At 39.8% G+C, this 18,322-nt stretch overlaps 1 long non-coding RNA gene across 1 annotated transcript in view; it reads left to right on the top strand.

Moving 5' to 3' along the window:
* LOC145511666 (uncharacterized) overlaps window positions 1-16,781 on the top strand; it is a 137,413-nt gene extending 120,632 nt beyond the window's left edge. The window contains exons 4-7 of the long non-coding RNA XR_014058038.1: window positions 5,857-5,966; window positions 10,199-10,431; window positions 11,338-11,410; window positions 15,921-16,781. This is a non-coding gene — a long non-coding RNA (uncharacterized LOC145511666). The remainder of the gene's footprint in view (window positions 1-5,856; window positions 5,967-10,198; window positions 10,432-11,337; window positions 11,411-15,920) is intronic.
* The last annotated feature ends 1,541 nt before the right edge of the window (window positions 16,782-18,322 follow it).

Raw genomic sequence — 18,322 nt, 5'->3', positions numbered from 1 at the left:
CTGGCAGGCTACAGTCTATGGGATTGTAAAATGTTGAACATGACTGAAGCAACGTGGCCTCCATGGCATGCAACTGATTCACTTTGCTGTACAGCAGAAACTAATACAACATTGTAATGCAACTATACTCCAATAAAACAAAAACCAAAACCACTGTTTTAAAGATAACATGTTGACAGGATGGTTATTAAAACTGTGATAATAAGCTGTTAGAAGAAGCAGTGTAAATGGATGATAGTAAAACAGAGAGAGTAGGAGGTGAAGGGAAGGACATTAATGACTGACTGTGTAGCCCATCCCTTCCTCCTTTCCTTACCCTCACATTAGGCTTGAGATCCTGACCTTACAACTTGGTTAAGCCACTTATTCCAGGGATGCTTATGATGCCTGCTTTGTTTGCTTCTCCTGTGGCTCTTGGGTAGAGGTGATCCCTTAGAATGGGAGTGATCACTAACCGTGAATGGTGTCATGGCAAGCAACATCTCTCTCCACAGTAAGAGAAAAAGGAATATCTGCTGTACTAGCTATCATTGCTGAGTAACAATCCACCCCCAAACTTGGTGGCATAAGACAACCATTCTTTTTGCTCACAGATTCTGTGGGTAAGGAATTAGGACAGGGCGAAGCAGGGGTGACTTTTTTCTGCTCCATTGTGTCTGGTACCTCAGTTGGGGAGACCTAAAGACTGAAAGTGATGTGATGGATGGAGACTGGACTCATCTGGCTGCATCTTTACTTACATCCTTGGAGGTGGATGTCGGCTGTCAACAGGACCTCAGCTGGGCTATTGGCTGGAGCACTTACATACAATTTTCTCTCCATGTGGTCTCTTGGCAGGGGCTAGTTTGGGTCGCCTTATCACATGGTGACTGGTTTCCAAGACCGAGTGTTTCAAGACAGCAGGAGTGCCTGACATTTTTTATCTTCCCTTGGAGGTCACTTCTGTCCTTCCCTGTTGGTTGAGACAATAGCAAAGTTCTATTCAGCTCGAGGTGGAGGAGACATAGACTTTATCCCTTGATCAGGGGAATTTTAAGGTCACATTATAAGATGAGCATGTTGGATGGTTGGTGTTCCTGTCATCTTTGGAAGATATTATCTGCTGCATCCTTGTAAGTTAAAAGTTTTAGAGAGTGGTTAGAATTTAGGAAAGGTTGGGGGACTGGAAGTCATGATTTTTTTTTTCTTTGACAATTCTTCTGAGTTTTCTTCCTGAATATATCCTGTTGGTTAAGCTCCTTACATTTGTCCTTGCAACTTCCTCCACCATGAATGCACTTTCTTGTCTTCCTTGTCAGACATACTTTGATTGAATGTTCCAGAGAATTCTGTTGGTAACTCATTGGTAAAATCTTTTCTAGTGAACCAGGGAAGAATTAGTCACACATTTCTCTGCGCTTCAAATAATAACTAATGTGTAGTGAGCACTTTTCTATGTACGAGGCACAGTTCCAAGTAATTTGCATGGTTTAAATAATTTATGCTTCCCAGCAAGGCTGTAAGGTAAAAAGACATTATTATTATTTTAACTTTACCAATGAAGAAACTGAGGCACAAAAATGACATAACTCAGCTGAGAACACATAGCTTTAAAGTGGTGGAGCCAAGACTGAAGGCAGAGTCAGATAGTACGCCACTCCTAGAGGGACAGTTGGGAAAAAGACTTCAGAGTGATGTCTATAGAAAATATTTACTAAGTAGTTTGGCCAAAGAGTGTAGGTAGGAAGTGGAATAAAATTCTTGAAACTTTGGTCAGTTCAGTCTTTTCAGTAACCTTAGACACCAACTCCCTCCAGTGAATCAATTAAGATCAGGTGTTGAAGCACTAACAAGAAAAAATTTTCCAGCAGTGTAAACCAACTTATACAAGAGAAGCATACAGGGAGCCTGAAAACACACAATTTAAAAATCATTATTTCATAAATGTTTCTGCAAAGTCAGGGAAGAGTTAAGGATATGATTGTCTCTTTTCTCCTCATGGAAGAGAAGGGGAATTTTAAACAGCTCCTCTTCCCCAGCTTGACAGTATTCTGGTTTTCGAGGATAATTGCTCAGATGCACAACCTTCTCTCCTTGAGAAGCCTGGCAAATGCTTTAGGTGCTTTCTTTTTTTTCCTTTGCGTTCTTCCCGACCCTCCCCACCGCCCTTCCACTCAACACACATCCGTGCATTTGCTAAGCATGAACGTCGTTGCCCGACCTCAGACTCCAGGCATCTTTTTACTTTTAGAAGAGTTTCTAAAGTGAAAGAGTAAGAGGTGGTCCAATGTCATTGGGCCATACTTAATTTTTCTCAAGAGATAATAATAGCAACTGTAGTCTGATTACATGAGTAGTTAGCATCAAATATGCAAATACCTTGTATGTTTGGAGATTGTTAGTCCTCAAGGCGCCAGGAAAAGCAGAAGCTCCAGGGAGGAGAAAACTCAAACTTCTCAGATGCAGAAATTTCATCCAAAAGTCATCCTAGACTTTTATGTCTTGTAAGATGCTTTCCAAAGCCTTCATGGTCCCATTTTTCTGCTGCCCATACTGATACTACTGCCACAGTCCTGAACTCCCCCTCTGACATCTAAATGAGATTATAGGCAACCATGCATTGTTTTTAACTTTGGAAATCCATCACTCACTCTCTGAGGCTTTGAAATGGTCCAGTACCCAAGAGGCAGTTAAAATGATTACCTCCATTCATGCTGGAGGAGCCCATCAGGAGGACATGTCAGCCAGTTGACATTGGAGCTAGACCAGGGCAAGAAGTAAGGTTCTCATTTCCTTCCCTGTTCTTGGAAGGTCTGTTCTGTCAGCAGTTTCCAGAGTGGGAGCTGCTCCAAGGATGCAGCTTTGAGAGAATAAGGGGTTGTTGAAACCATATGGATAAATGGAAGGTATATGTGACTGAATCTAGTTAAGGCTTCTATATAAACTTTTAAGATTCTGCTGGGCAGGTGCAGACATCTATTCATCTTGTCATACCCAAGACAAGCCTTGCATATGAGTTTTCTTGATTGTAAAGACTGCCACCTACCAATATGGAGTAGCTGCCTCTTTCTTCAATCTCTCCTCGCCCTCCATGTATGGGGCCAGTTTATGAACCCCCACATTCCATGTGACCAATTCAAATACTCCCCCAAGCCCAAGATTCCCAGCATGGTGCTCATCTGAATGCCATGCTAGTCCTCTCCAATTCATCTTTTTATAACCCTACTTTCTACTATTTTCCTGTGATTGAATCGTGTAAGTTTATAGAAATAATGCTTCCATCAAACTGTAGGGTTTGAGACAAAATATATAAGACTTCAACATTTACAGAATTTTCATTAAGAATTGAATTGGCCAGAATGTTCAGTAAGATCTTACAGAATACTCCAAATGAACTTTTTGGCCAACCCAATATTCCCTAAGGGAGCTATTAGCCTTCAAAAGTGATCTTTAGAGACCAGCATTTTCTTCTTGATGAGTTTCAGGTTCCAACATGGCTGTTTCAGCCATTTTTGTATGCTCCCTCTCTGGGTCTTTGTGAATTAATTAATCGATTGGAAATTCGTTTTTTGGTTTAAGTATTATCAATGTGCTTTTTTCTGTCTTGATTTTTTTTTTTTTTTTTTGCTATTTATTTGAATCTCAAGAAGAATTACAGATATGCCCTATTGGCTCTGCCTGTGGCTACTTCATGCTCAACTCAATCCAAAGATCCGATTTTGGAGAAGGGACACATGTACTGTACTCTGGGACAAATTGCTGTACTCTGCTCCTTAGCCATCAAATATCCTTTGTTAACATTCTCATTTTCTACTAAATGAGCTATTGTGGCTACAAGTCAGTGGTTCCAATTCAGAATTTGTAGCACAATAAACAAAGTGTAAAATGTATGTAATGAGGACTGCCTCTAATTTCCCTTAATTGCACTTTGAATTACAGCCAGCCCGACCCTGACACCAACATTACTTCCTCAATACATAGCCTTGATGTACAGCAAATTTTTCTTATATGACAGGTTTATTTCTTTGTTGAAGAACTATTTAAGAGGTATTTCACTGTATGTTGCAAAGATGTAATTGGGCTCTGGCTGGTTTAGTCACTTAATAGGTATGGTCATAATGATATGTCACTTCACAGTATATGAGCTCCTCATTCCTTTTCAGGTTGATTGCTTTATCTCAGAGACATCAAATGGAGTCCATCGAAAATAACACCTATGGGAAGATGAACTGGAGATTTATTTCTCACTTTAAGTTCAGGGCTTTGGTATGTTCAGAGAAGGCTGGTAGCTTCATATCAAATAAAACTGAAAAAAGAAAGATAGTGAAATCTATGAATAAAATTATTATCTCTTAAGATTTAAAGTGTATTTTCCTTGAATGACAGGGGAAATCTGTAGAGGTATTGATTACTCACCAATTAACCATCAGATACAAAAGGAGTGAGGTGCTTTGGGATTAAATTTATGGTGATAGTGATATCACTTGCAACATATCATTTAATCCAAAATTAGTTTTTATTTTATTGTTTGTATCACCAACCTTAGTACTAATTTCTAATTCAGTCTGAATGCTGTTCTTCTTCTTATTTTCTTTTTGTATTTGTCTCCATTTGCTTTCATCACTGTATTTATCATAAATGAGCTATATTTATTGTAAAACTCGGAAATAAGAACATAAGTGTTGAGGACAGGTAGATTCAAGAGAAGGAAAGATGTGAAAGTTTGAAAGGGCCAGGTGATTTGGGGCATAGCACAGTAGGACTCAATGAGTAAATCCCCAGGGGTGATCTGATCTGAAAGGACATTGGTTTGTGTGATGGCCAAGTGGCATTGTTTTGAACAAGTGTAACTATAGTAACATTGGTGGTGACAGGAATATGGCTGGCTGTGGTCATCAGTGGTGGCTGCTGCAGTGATCTTGTGGCTCCATACATGTATTCAGCAGTAGCAGCATCAATAGCAGAGCCTCTGTCAGACAAAAGCATTTGCCATGACGTCTTCAGTGGGTGCCAATGACATGATGGACAGTTTTAATGTCAGGAATGACTTATGATATCACCACAGCAGTTAAAGAAAGTGGGGAGGAAAAGAGCTGAAACACTGTAGTTTCCAATTAAACGAGTGTTCCAAGTGAGATACCTGCTGTGGATTGTCAGAGGCTGAGCATCAGGCGTGGGGTTAAGAGGCTATTTTTTCAGGAGAGTTGATAGGAGCAAAGTCAGAGAGGACCAGTATATATCTTGTAAGACTGTATTAAATTGAATAGCAAGGTGTAAAGCAGGAAAAACAATGTCTTGGTTCTTATTACAAATTAGCTAATTTTACTAATATAGTAATAATATTATATTACAGTTTCCTCTTGTTAAGCAATTATTAAGTTCAGGGGCTGAACCAAGGTCTTTGTTTGTAAAATATAGACAACATTTTTGTGCCACGACTCTAGTTTATAGACTATTATAGACTGAATTGTACCCTCCCCATCCCAAATTCACATGTTGAAGCCCTGACTTCCAGTTGAACTGTATTTGAAGATGGAAATTCTAAGGAGGCAATTGACTGAATGAGATAAGTGCTAAGTCAGTTCAGTTGTGTCTGACTCTGTGTGACCCCATGTACTATAGCCTGCCAGGCTCCTCTGTCCGTGGGATTCTCTAGACAAGAATACTGGAGTGGGTTGCCATGCCCTCCTCCAGGGCATCTTCCTGACCCAGGGATTGAATGTGCATGCGTCTCTTATGTCTCCTGCATTGGCAGGTGGGTTCTTTACCGCAGGATTCTAGCGCCACCTGGGAGATCATAAGGGTGGGGCTGTAATCTGACGGGACTGATGTCCTTACAAGAAGACACCAGAGCGCTCTCTCTTTCTGCTCACACAGAGAAATGCCCATGCCAGGACACAGTGAGAAGTCATTGTCTACAAGCCAAGGAGAGATGTCTTGCCAGAAACCAACCCTTCTGCCACCTTGATTGTCAAGCCTCTTAAATGGTGAGAAAACCAATTTCCATAGTTTAAGCCGCTGAGTTGATGGTATTCTGTTGCAGCCGGTTGAGCAGACTAATACATATACCAAAAAACAAACATAAAAACCAACCTTTCCTCCCCAGTCCTTTATTTTCCATAATTCAATTTATTTTCTATGACCCTACTTGCTCTCCTACCCAACTGACAGGAAGAACACTTGATCTAACCAATTAAAGCTTTCTCAGCTTTCTGATTTTTAAAACAAATTTTTTTAAATTAACTTTTACTAGATTATAATTGCATTACAGTGTTGTGTTAGTTTCTACTGTACAGCAAAGTAAATCAGCTATACGTATACATCAGTTCAGTTCAGTTGCTCAGTCATGTCTGACTCTTTGTGACCCCATGAGCTACAGCATGCCAGGCCTCCCTGTCCATCACCAACTCCCGGAGCCCACCCAAAGTCATGGTCATTGAGTCGGTGATGCCATCCAACCATCTCATCCTCTGTCGTCCCCTTCTCCTCCTACCCTCAATCTTTCCCAGCATCAGGGTCTTTTCAAATGAGTTAGTTCTTCTCATCAGGTGGCCAAAGTATTGGAGTTTCAGCTTCAACATCAGACCTTCCAATGAACACCCAGGGCTGATCTCCTTTGGGATGGACTGGTTGGAGCTCCTTGCAGTCCAAGGGACTCTCAAGAGTCTTCTCCAACACCACAGTTCATATACGTATACATATATCCCCTCTTTTTGGCTTTCCTTCCCGTTTAGGTCACCACAGAGCACTGAGTAGAGTTCCCTGAGCTACCTGGTAGGTTCTCGTTAGTTATCTATTTTATACGTAGTATCAGACTTTCTGATTTAAAATGAACTGTTTGGATAATTGCTCTCTCCCCTCTGTTTTCCCAAGATGGTACCTGGGAGCAGAGTGACACTTTTTTTTTTTTTTTTTGCCTGGATTTTTAAAAAATATATTCTTTCCCACTGTGGTTTCTTACAGTAGGACATTGTTGTTTATCTACCCTATGTATAGTAGTTTACATCTGCTAACCCCAAACTCCCACTTTATCCCTCCCCCAACCCCTCGGCAAACATCAGTCTATTCTCTATGTCTGTGATTCTGTTTCTGTTTTGTAGATAGGTTCATTTGTGTCATATTTTAGATTCCACATATATCATACGGTATTTGTCTTTCTGACTTAGTTCACTTATGATAATGTCTAGGTCCATCCATGTTTCTGTAAATGGCGTTATTTCATTCTTTTTTTAAGCTATATATGTACCACATACTCTTTATCCATTCACCTGACGATGGGCATTCAGGTGCTACTATGAACATAGTATGCATGTATCTTTTCAAACGATAGTTCTGTCTGGATATATGCCCAGGAGTGAGGTTGCTGGATTATATGGTGATTCTGTTTTTAGTTTTCTGAGGAACCTCTATACTGTTTTCCACAGTGGTTGCACGAATTTACATTCCCACCAACAGGGACACTTTCTTCTGCTTGAGGTGTTGAGGTCTGAGGTCCTTCTGGTCATCTCCAGGGAAGGGATTTGTGCTGTATCCATTGTCGAAGTATCTGCAGTGGAGGAACTTGTTTGCATGTCGCTTTTAGGGCCTGGTGATTCCCCCCATAGTGGACGTGGGTCTCACCTTAGCTGTCCCTGGGACTGCTGATCCTTAGGGTCTGACTGAGGCTTCTTCTTCCATCACTGAAGGCTCCTGGGAATGTTAGATCCCCCACAGACTCTGGGAAAGGGGTGAGGGCAGGGTTGTGGGCAGAGGGTAGAAGACTAGTCTCTCAGGCAGTTTCATATGGTGCTTTCCTAGGTCATTTCTACACCACCATCTAGACGCCATGTTGATCTTCCTGCCTTATAGACTCAGGGCATCTGTAAAAGGCAGGAGCTCTGGGAGGCAAGGGATACTTGTGTTCCTTTGTAACCCTTGTCTCTAACTGGAGGCTTTTAGATTCCCCCCAACATTATCCTCAGAAGGACAAGGAAATTAATTCACTCGTATCTGTCCTCCAACTTTTCTTCTCTCATTCTCAGGCTCTAACTGCTTATTTTCTACTTCAACTCCATTGACACAAACTGCCCTTCAGTCCAGTCCTCTCCCTTCCTCACCTCAAGGCTTATGCTAAGACCCTGGGCCCTGGTCTTTCTAGCTTTGGCTCTTGATTTATAAAGCTCAGCTTTCAGGGTTCAAAAAAAACACCTCATCAAAACCCAAAACTCTGAAAATTCAAAGCACTATCTTTAGCCTATCAGTCCTACAATGAATAGCATCAACAAATCTAAATTTTAAAACTCAAAGCCAAGCAGTGATTTACTTGATCTAGAGTAGTCTATCTTCCCCCTGAAATATTGGATGTCTCAAGGGTGACAGGGAAATGAGCAATAATTAAGGGTTTAAAAGGAAAGACAATACATTGATTAAATATTTTCAAGATACTCTAACTGCAGTCATTTCTTGTTAGTAAATCTTTCCACATTCAACCTTTCCCCACAAAGCATCTTTGTCTTTATGTCTTTACTGTTTCAAAGAATGTAGGAGCTAATGTTTGTCTAGATTCTGTTTTGATCCCCGCTTCTCCACAGAGTTCAATCAGCAATAGCAGTCAGAGTTTTTGCAGGGAACAGAGATAAGCCTTGAAATGACCTTGAATTACTAGAGGGTCCACAAGCAGCATTTTTTTTGGTAAAATCTAGAGAAAGTGAAGGGTGCCGCTCTGACCCCAATCCCATCACCTCCCAGCCTTAGTTACTGTTTTGTCTCTGGCAACAGGAAGCCAAAAGGCAGCACTGGCTGAGCAGAGGCCACTTACTTCTATGTAACCCAAGTTATGAGTTGACTTTCCAGCCAGACTTTGGAATCTGGTTTCTTTCTCTGAAACACAACTTGTCCAAATCAGTGAATTAATGATGTGACTTGTAGCTGCCAGAATCACCCTTGCCTTTCCAAGAAGGGTCTTGGTTCTTTCAAATATTTAGATTTCAAGAAATCAGCTTTAAAGTTGCTTACGCTGCTCATCCTTCTCTTTTTTCTCTTGGTTGTCTCCGTATACTGTTCCTCAGTAGGTGCATTAATTCTGTTAGAGAAATCCCATTATTGGCAACATCCAATTTCCAATATGGCAGAGTAAGCATGGAGTAGCAATGGCCAAGGGATGGGCATGTGAGGAAAGCTTCAGGTAGCCTCCCAGGGTCCTATCATTCTAGTAGGGTATGAATGAAGTAACTGAGAGTTCCTTAGACTCTCAATGGGGCTACAGAATTGGAGAAAGGACTGATGGATAGGAAAATGTCTGAAGTCCCAAGAAGGAAGCTGAAGAAGGCAAGAATCTTTTGATAGAGGCTTTGGCTGAGAGCGCCAGCAAGACATCACAAAGATTAGACCTGATCAGTCCTATCTGAATGGATGTCAGATCTTGATGCTTAGAGCTTCGTGGATCCAATTTTGGCAGAACAGATGAACAAGGAAAGAGGCCAGCTGCCTGAAAGTCATGCATAATATGATGCCTCAGCTGCAAACTGGCAAGGGTTAGAAGCTAAAACATCATATAATATTCCCTCCACAGACTTACTTATCCTCAGATAGAAGGTGAGATGCAGCAGGGTAAACCTTAAAAAGAATGAATTCTTACCCAGGTGGTCTCGAATTTGAATGGGATAAGCACTGAGAAAGGTATACTTTAATTTGGATTTATAAAAATCACTGAATAAGAATGGAGTGGACTAGAACGTGATAAAATATATCTTTTGCTATAGACAGATGGGCAGTTTATAAAGTTGGTTTCACTGATTCAAAAAAGTTATTTTTTTTTTCAAATTTGAGTTTTTATACTTACCCACTGTATTCGTTTATTACTTTAATCAATCCTGTAAGGAAATTAGGCTCTGAGAGATCAAATACTTTGCTCAAGGTCATAGTTAGTAATTAGCAGAGCCAAGACTTTAATTTATCTGAAATCAAAGCTTGTGATTCTAACTACTGTGCCTATACCTCAGAGTTATATGGCTATTATTTTTAGACCCTGTGTTGTTTTTCATCTGTATGAGGGTGTGGCCTGAAAAATAAGAGCTATTAACTATAGCCTGTTGTAAATGTCCTTTATTTGCCTTTGTTCTTAGTTCTTGTTTTTTCTTATCCCCCACTTCTTTAATCTTTCTGATTTTGTACCCTTTATCATGCTAATCCTCTATTTTGTCCTTTTTTTTTTTTTTTACCACTCCACTGAGCCCCCAAGGGTGATGATCAGTTCCTCTCAAAGCCTTCTATGCCTACAACAAGCTGTATGGCCCTCAGACCATATCACATGGAGCCACCTGGCCTAGCATCTTCCCAAATTTCAAGCAGGAAGCAGAACATGAAGACCACACTGCCATTGGATTTAGAAGCCTCCAAATTAAGAGTTCATTGTGTTTGAGAGGTCCAGGAGGATTGAATTTCAGATGAATGGAATAATCATCTTCCAGAGAAGTAAATTTACTTGGCAGGTTTCCACTAAAATGGATTTTAAAAAATGTCAGATGGAACTAAAACATTTAAGACATATGGTGCATTAACTAAATGTTTAAACATTTGCCTTTAGCTGCGTGAACATATCATTGATGAGATGAGCTCAGTGAGCTATGCTGAACATCTTTGACGGAATCACTGTCCAGTAGAGAGCTCTGTTTCTTGAATCTATTTAATATAAACCATCCCCAGATGCTTACAACAGATACCAAATATGTGTTATAATTTCACTGCTGAATGCAAATGCACATAAAAATGAAAGATCCAAAATGAGAAAATCTATCTGTAATCTCAGTCATTACCTTTTAGTTGAAATCGCTTCTCTATGAGAAGGGTGCAAAGAAGAGTATCATTAGGCATGAAGCAGTGAAAGTTCTGGGGTGCCATCATCCCATTCTACTGTCTTCCAAAAAATCCCTTAATACTTTACTGCAGAGTCAGCTTACATGCAGCAAGTGTGGGAGTGCACCCCCTCACCCCGTGTCCATAGCAGACATTGTTAATCAGACACAACACTTAATTTTCCTGCTGAGCCTGCACTTGGCCTGAGACTTTTTCTCCACCCAGCACTCCAGGCAACCACTATCAATTGATCCAAGTTGGCACTTAAAACGAAATTTATCTGCAGTCTCCAGACACAGAACAATGCTGGAGAGGTGGAGTGTTTCTAAATCTGATGTACCTAACAGATGTGATAATTGTGGGTCCTAGGCCATTGGATACTGTTGGGGTGCCTTGGGTTCTGGAAAAATCCACCAGCAATAGGACTAGCGTCTATCTAATTGTATAAAGGGCCAGTATTCTGTCTTCTAGGCAGACTGATTCCACACATACCTGTAGCCTTTCCTCCTTCACACTCCGTTTCAGATCCTCAAGCTGAGAATTCTAAGCCCATTTGAAATAGAATGAGTCATGAACTACCAGAGAACCTGAAACTAAGGTAATCATTTAAATTCTGGATACCACAGAGAACTTCCTACAGTAAAGGTACATGTATGTTGATGGGCAGATGGAGTGGAACTTGTTTTTAAGATGTGATCTCATATGCGTTCACATTTCCTATGTTGGCTGTAAATAATAACAGCTACTATTTATTTATCTGACAAGGTATTAAGCACCAAAGGACATGCACTTTCTTTGTAAAAAATTAGTTTATTTATTTTAATTGGAAGAAAATTGCTTTACAATGCTGTGATGGTTTTTGCCATACATCAGCATAAATTAGCCACAGGTATACATGTGTTTCCCCCCCCCAGTCCTGAACCCCACCTTCTACCTCCCTCCCCACCCCATCCCTCTGGGTTGTTCCAGAGCACCAGCTTTGGGTCCCCTGCTTCATGCATTGAACTTGCACTGGTCATCTGTTTTACATATGGTAATGTACATGTTTCAGTGCTATTTTCTCAAATCATCCCACCCTCACCTTCTCCCACTGAGTTCAAAAGTCTGTTCTTTATGTCTCTGTCTCCTTTGCTTCCCTGTATGTAGGATCATCAGTACCATCTTTCTAAATTCCATATATATGTGTTAATATACAGTATTTGTCTTTCTCTATGTGACTTACTTCACTCTGTATAATGGGCTCCAGGTTCATCCACCTCATTAGAACTGACTCAAATGATTCCTTTTTATAGTTGAGTAATATACCACAACTTCCTTATGCATTCATCTGCCGATGAACATCTAGGTTGCTTCCATGCCCTAGCTATTGTAAATAGTGCTGCAGTGAACACTGGGGTACATGTGACGCTTTCAGTTCCGGTTTCCTCAAGGTAAATGCCCAGCAGTGGGATTGCTGGGTCAACTGACAGTTCTTTCTTCAGTTTTTAAGGAATCTCCACACTGTTCTCCATAGTGGCTGTACCAGTTTGCATTCCCCCCAACAGTGTAAGAGGGTTTGCTTTTCTCCATACCCTTTCCAGCATTTATTGTTTGTAGACTTTTTGATGATGGCCATTCTGACCGGTGTGAGGTGATACCTCATTGTGGTTTTGATTTGCATTTCTCTAATAATGAGTGATGTTGAGCATCTTTTCATGTGTTTATTAGCCATCTGCATGTCTTCTTTGAAGAAATGTCTGTTTCCCACTTTTTGATTGGATTGTTTGTTTTTCTGGTATTGAGCTGCATGAGCTGCTTTTATATTTTAGAAATTAATTCTTTGTCAGTTGTTTCATTTGCTATTATTTTTCCCATTCTGAGGGTTAGGACATGCAGTTTCATTTAATCTTTATATTATCTCTCTAAATACAACATCCCCATTTTATCACTGATGAAACTGAGGCCTATGATGCTGGGGATCTTAATCTAAGATCATACAGACTGTATATGTCTGTGTTGAACACAGTCTTGATGGAAACAGATGGCTAATTCTAAAAGATAATTGAAGACAGTTTAATGAAAGAACTTTTTACAGAGATGAGGATAGGATTTCTGAGAAATCTGTATGCAGATCAAGAAGCAACAGTTAGAACCAGACATGGAACCACAGACTGGTTCCAAATTGGAAAAGGAGTACGTCAAGGCTATATATTGTCACCCTGCTTATTTAACTTATATGCAAAGTACATCATGACAAATGCTAGACTGGAGAAAGCACAAACTGGCATTAATATTGCTGGGAGAAGTATCAATAACTCCAGATACACAGATGACACCACCCTTATGGCAGAAAGCAGAGAGGAACTAAAGAGCCTCTTGATGAAAGTGAAAGAGGAGAGTGAAAAAGCTGGCTTAAAACTCAACATTCAAAAAACTAAGATCATGGCATCTGGTCTCATCACTTCATGGCAAATAGATGGGGAAACAATGGAAACAGTGAGAGACTTTATTTTCTTGGGCTCCAAAATCACTGCAGATGGTGATTGCAGCCATGAAATTAAAAGATGCTTGCTCCTTGGAAGAAAAGTTATGACCAACCTAGACAGCATACTAAAAAGCAGAGACATTACTTTGCCGACAAAGGTCTGTCTCGTCAAAGCTATGGTTTTTTCAGTAGTCATGTATGGATGTGAGAGTTGCATTATAAAGAAAGCTGAGTGCTGAAGAATTAATGCTTTTGAACTGTGGTGTTGGAGAAGACTCTTGAGAGTCCCTTGGACTGCAAGGAGATCAAACCAGTCAATCCTAAAGGAAATCAGTCCTGAATATTCATTGAAAGGACTGATGTTGAAGCTGAAACTCCAATACTTTGGCAACCTGATGCGAAGAACTGACTCATTTGAAAAGACCCTGATGCTGGAAAAGGTTGAAGGCAAGAGGAAAAGGGGATGACAGAGGATGAGATGGTTGGATGGCATCACCAACTCAATGGACATGAGTTTGAGTAAACTCTGGGAGTTGGTGATGGACAGGGAATCCTGGCGTGCTATAGTCCATGTGATCTCAGAGTGTCGGACATGACTGAGCAACTGAACTGAATTGGATAGGATTGAGGGAACCGATGCAGAATGATTTTAAAGCCTCCAAAGATGGGCAATGATTGAATCCTTTTTACTACTCTAGACATCATGTTGCTGAAAAAGCAAAAACTTGAGTGAGAGATCCCTGAATATGCTGGTGCCTTAAGGGGAGTAAGTTCCTTACTGTCCAAACCAACCATGTCTTGGCTGGCTGCAAAGGATACAGGAGAGGACAGAACCTGTGTCTCCAGATTGGTCCGATCTAACAGAAAGCTAGAGCTGAAGGAACTCAGACCTCCACAGAATCAGCACAAAGCAGAAAGAGAATCTGAGGGGCAATGAGAAAAATGAGCTGACTTGTGGACCAGCAGTGAAATATAGTATTGCTCAAAAAAAAAAAAAAAAAAAAAGAAATATAGTATTACTCTGAGCCCATTCTCATAACTCCTACTGTATATTTCACCCCTTGCCTGAGGTTTAGGAGGTCTCGATCTAGAGGTTCCAGCCAGAGAAGAGAGAAAGACAACTTAACCATCCTGAGCAAACCATGGTAGTACATGCTGTCCTTGGCACATAACAAGTGTTCCATGAATGCTACTTATGATTATTTCTTCCTCTTCCTTTTTCCTCCTTTTGTCTGATTCCCTCTTTTTGTGCCTTAATTACTTGACCAGAGAGTTGGTACTCAGTGCACAGGAAACTGATTTGTAATTTCCAATGCTTTGCTTATAGTGTTTAATTTATAATGAGATGTGAGTGTGTTAGTGTTAGTCAGTCAGTCGTGTCCAACTCTTTGCGACCCCATGGACTGTAAGTCTGCCAGGCTCCTCTGTCCATGGGATTTCCCAGGCAAGAATACTGGGGTGGGTTGCCATTCTCTTCTCTAGGGGATCTTCCTGACCTAGGGATCGAACCTGGGTCTCCGACATTGCAGGCAGATTCTTTACAGTCCGAGCCACCAGGAAATGTGAGGTGGGTATTCATCCCCAATTTCCAGAAGAGGAAATTCAACTTCACTGTTGTGAAAGCCAGTATTCTTCTTCAATGTGAAGTTTCCTGTAGCAAGTCAGCAGTAACATACTCTCAGAGGATGAAAAAAGAAAGAAGATGACTGTTGGAAAAACAACAACAACAACAACAAAATGATAGCTATTTTAATAATTGTTAAATTTACCCAAGATTTATCAAGGCATAGATAACTTAAATTAAATCACAGGAGGTTCTTGGGCCATCACCCCTTCTACATCTCTCTCTGTCTCTCTCTTCCTCAGTCTTTCCTCCTCCTGCTGAGTCACTTCAGTCATGTCCAACTCTTTGTGACCCTGTGGACTGTAACCTGCCAGGCTCCTCTGTCCATGGGATTCTCCAGGCAAGAATACTGTAGTGGGTTGCCATGCCCTCCTCCAGGGGATCTTCCCAATCGAGGACCGGAACCTGTGTCTCATGTCTCCTGCATTCACAGATGGGTTCTTTAGCACTAGCGCCACCTCTACATTTTTACCTTAATCCCATCACCTTCCATTTACCTACCACCTTTCCTCATGCTTTCTTCTCCTTTTACTTCTGTTCCTGCCCTTTCACTAGTGTTGATGAGCTGCATCTTAGGGATGATGCTTGCAAGCTCTAAATTCAAACTGTCTAGATTCAAGTCCTACTTCTGTCATTGTTAAGAATGTGACCTTGTGTAAGTTATTTCATCTCTTTGAGTCTCAGTTTCCTTATATGTAAAATAGGATAATAAAAGTATTCATAATGGAAAAATTAATAATGAATATTAAGGGCTTAGTATCATAATTATTATTTCTCTCTCTTCCTTTGTCTAACTTTCCTTTCCACATTTTCCCCAAAGTTTTAGTCTTCAGTATCAAATCTTTGCTGACTTGTAAATTCATAAAAACGCCAAAGACTGGTGAATTTTATGACTCAGATTGTAGAAGAAAAATGCAATGAGGGAGTTAGCAGCATTGGAAATGTGGTAAGGAATGCTTACAAATGAGAAGTTGCTTGTTCATGTGTGTTTTGAAAATGTGTGTTTTTGTGGTTTGAGAGACTTCTTGAAGGCAGTGTCCCTGTTGCATTCAGTTGAAAGATGACAGCAACCGCCACCTCCAGGAATAGCAGGTATTACTGGAGAAGCATCCTTTCAGATGGGAGCTGCAGAGACCCACGGGTTGACAGAAGAGTTGCGTAATTGCTCAGTATTTAACTCTCCCTGGAATGGCTTAAAGAGGGAGCTATGTGCGAAGTGAACTTGTGGATAAATAACTCTGGCACAGAGCTCTGCACCATCTGCAGACGTTGCAGAAATGAGCAGGGGAAGCCAACGAGCTGTGAGTGACAGAGATTAATCTTCAAAGTCACAAAGGCATGTAGTTCTCTTTGGAATTCAGGCAACACTGGAGAGCGTCACAGCCCCAGAACATTTCTTTGAGGCAATGAAGACATTTATCAGCCATAACTTTCAGGTGACTGCGTGTCCTAGAATCCTTGATACTGTAGAATCAAAAGAACCCAGAAGAAAGACACTTCCTTTTAAAAGCAGGAGAAGTAGGAAAATGATTATGTTCAATTCTTCACTTAAAACGACTCACCGTGGTGCCTTAGAGGAAGTTGACCTACCACATCCAAAGGGCTGGGAAGGACACAGAGAGGTCACCACACCCTACAGGCTGCTCTTCTTTCCAGCTGGCATATGGATTCCCCATTTGGGATGTTTGGGAATTATACTTTTTGGAATATTCACTTGTTGATCAAAATGTGTTTTTAGAAAACACATTTATAATTATAAAATAGTTCTGTTGAAAAATGCTTTAAAAATAAAATTCTAAAAATGAGAATACCACATATCCATTTACATTTAACAAAATAAAAAAATTTTATTATGTTGATTATATGAAACATTAAAAATGATATACACAGAGTAACTGCTTGATATACTTCCCATACACTAATCAATTTCTTGGTATTAACTGCTTCTAATACCATTTTTCTGGGGTTCTCAAAAATGTATTTTCTTTTTCAACTTAGTCTCATTGAAAAATTTTTTTCATAAAATTGCCTGTGGTCTTTTTAAAAATATAGTTTATAGCTAATAAAATGTAAATTATTGGCATATTTAATCAACTAATCTGTGGCCCATAGTATTTTTAGTTGAGAAAATACTCTTTTCAGATACAGAAGTACATAGTAAGCTAGGAGAAAATACTGCTAATGAAGTATATCCTCAATTCTGTTTTTAAAATAAAAATGTGTAATATGTCAGCCCAAATATTTTCATGAATACTCCTTTTTGCCTCCATTCAGAATATTTCTTTGAAAGATATTTTAATCAAAGTATTTCAGTGGTGCTTATGAATGCTTCTCTGAACTCAGATGCTGCAAAATCATAGGTATTGTTACTTTAACTCCATTCCAGTTTGGAATATAAATTTATCCAGAAAAATAGGAGTTACAACAAGAGTCTCACTACAAGTTGAAACATTCCAAAACTACATTATAGAATTTTAAATTTAAATATTTTACACAGCAAGAGGATTCATCCTTTTATTTGTTCACGTCTCACTACAAGTTGAAACATTCCAAAACTACATTATAGAATTTTAAATTTAAATATTTTACACAGCAAGAGGATTCATCCTTTTATTTGTTCATGTCTTGCTGATATTCACAGATATTTAAAAGATAACTTTAGTGATGTTTCATTAAATCATGACTTTCTGGAAAACCTACACCAAATATCTGTTAGGTTTTGAAATCATTGCTGATGTTTTCTCAGCAGATTAGCACTTTACAGTTTCACATGGTCACAGATATCATTATGGCTCCCCAGTTAGACAAAAATGCTAGCACACATTTTGTGCAAGTAATGTGTTCATCAACTTTCTTAAGAAGTTTAGTACTTAAATTTTCATTAAACATGTGATTTCTTTCCCCTAGAATTCACTGCTGCTAAAGAGTTATTCAAATATTTTTAAAGTTACCAAATAATAATATAACTAAAAAGTTATAGATTTAGAGCATATGATAAATAATAAAACCACTGTAGTATGAATTATTCTCTACATACTCTATGGGAGGACTTTCAGTCTCTATTTCCCATATGTTTTACATTCACCTAACCCGCAGATCTCAGGTTTCCCCTGCCCCTGTGCCCTGGTACTCTGGTGGCTTCATGGATCTTGCTTGTAGCGCTGGCCATGGCACCATTTGCACGTGTGCTCATTGACTTGGAAGGGGCGGTAGTATTAAACACTTCTGTCACTAACACCACCAAAGACTGAAGGGGCTTGCTTCCCAAGCCTAGTGTAGAAGATCACTTTATTTCCTTCCAAGAAAGGTATTATTACACTGCATCTAGAAAGAAATAAGAAAGAAAGGTCATCTCTAGTTGGTTTCCAAATACAACCAGCTATTAAGTTGAGAACTCTCTTTATGGCATGTGCAGTTCACAT

This window comes from Giraffa tippelskirchi, chromosome 6, assembly GCF_054371585.1.
Source record: "Giraffa tippelskirchi isolate mGirTip1 chromosome 6, T2T-mGirTip1v1.2.pri, whole genome shotgun sequence".
NCBI classification, from domain to species: domain Eukaryota; kingdom Metazoa; phylum Chordata; class Mammalia; order Artiodactyla; family Giraffidae; genus Giraffa; species Giraffa tippelskirchi.
This window is presented reverse-complemented; position numbering and strand designations above follow the sequence as displayed.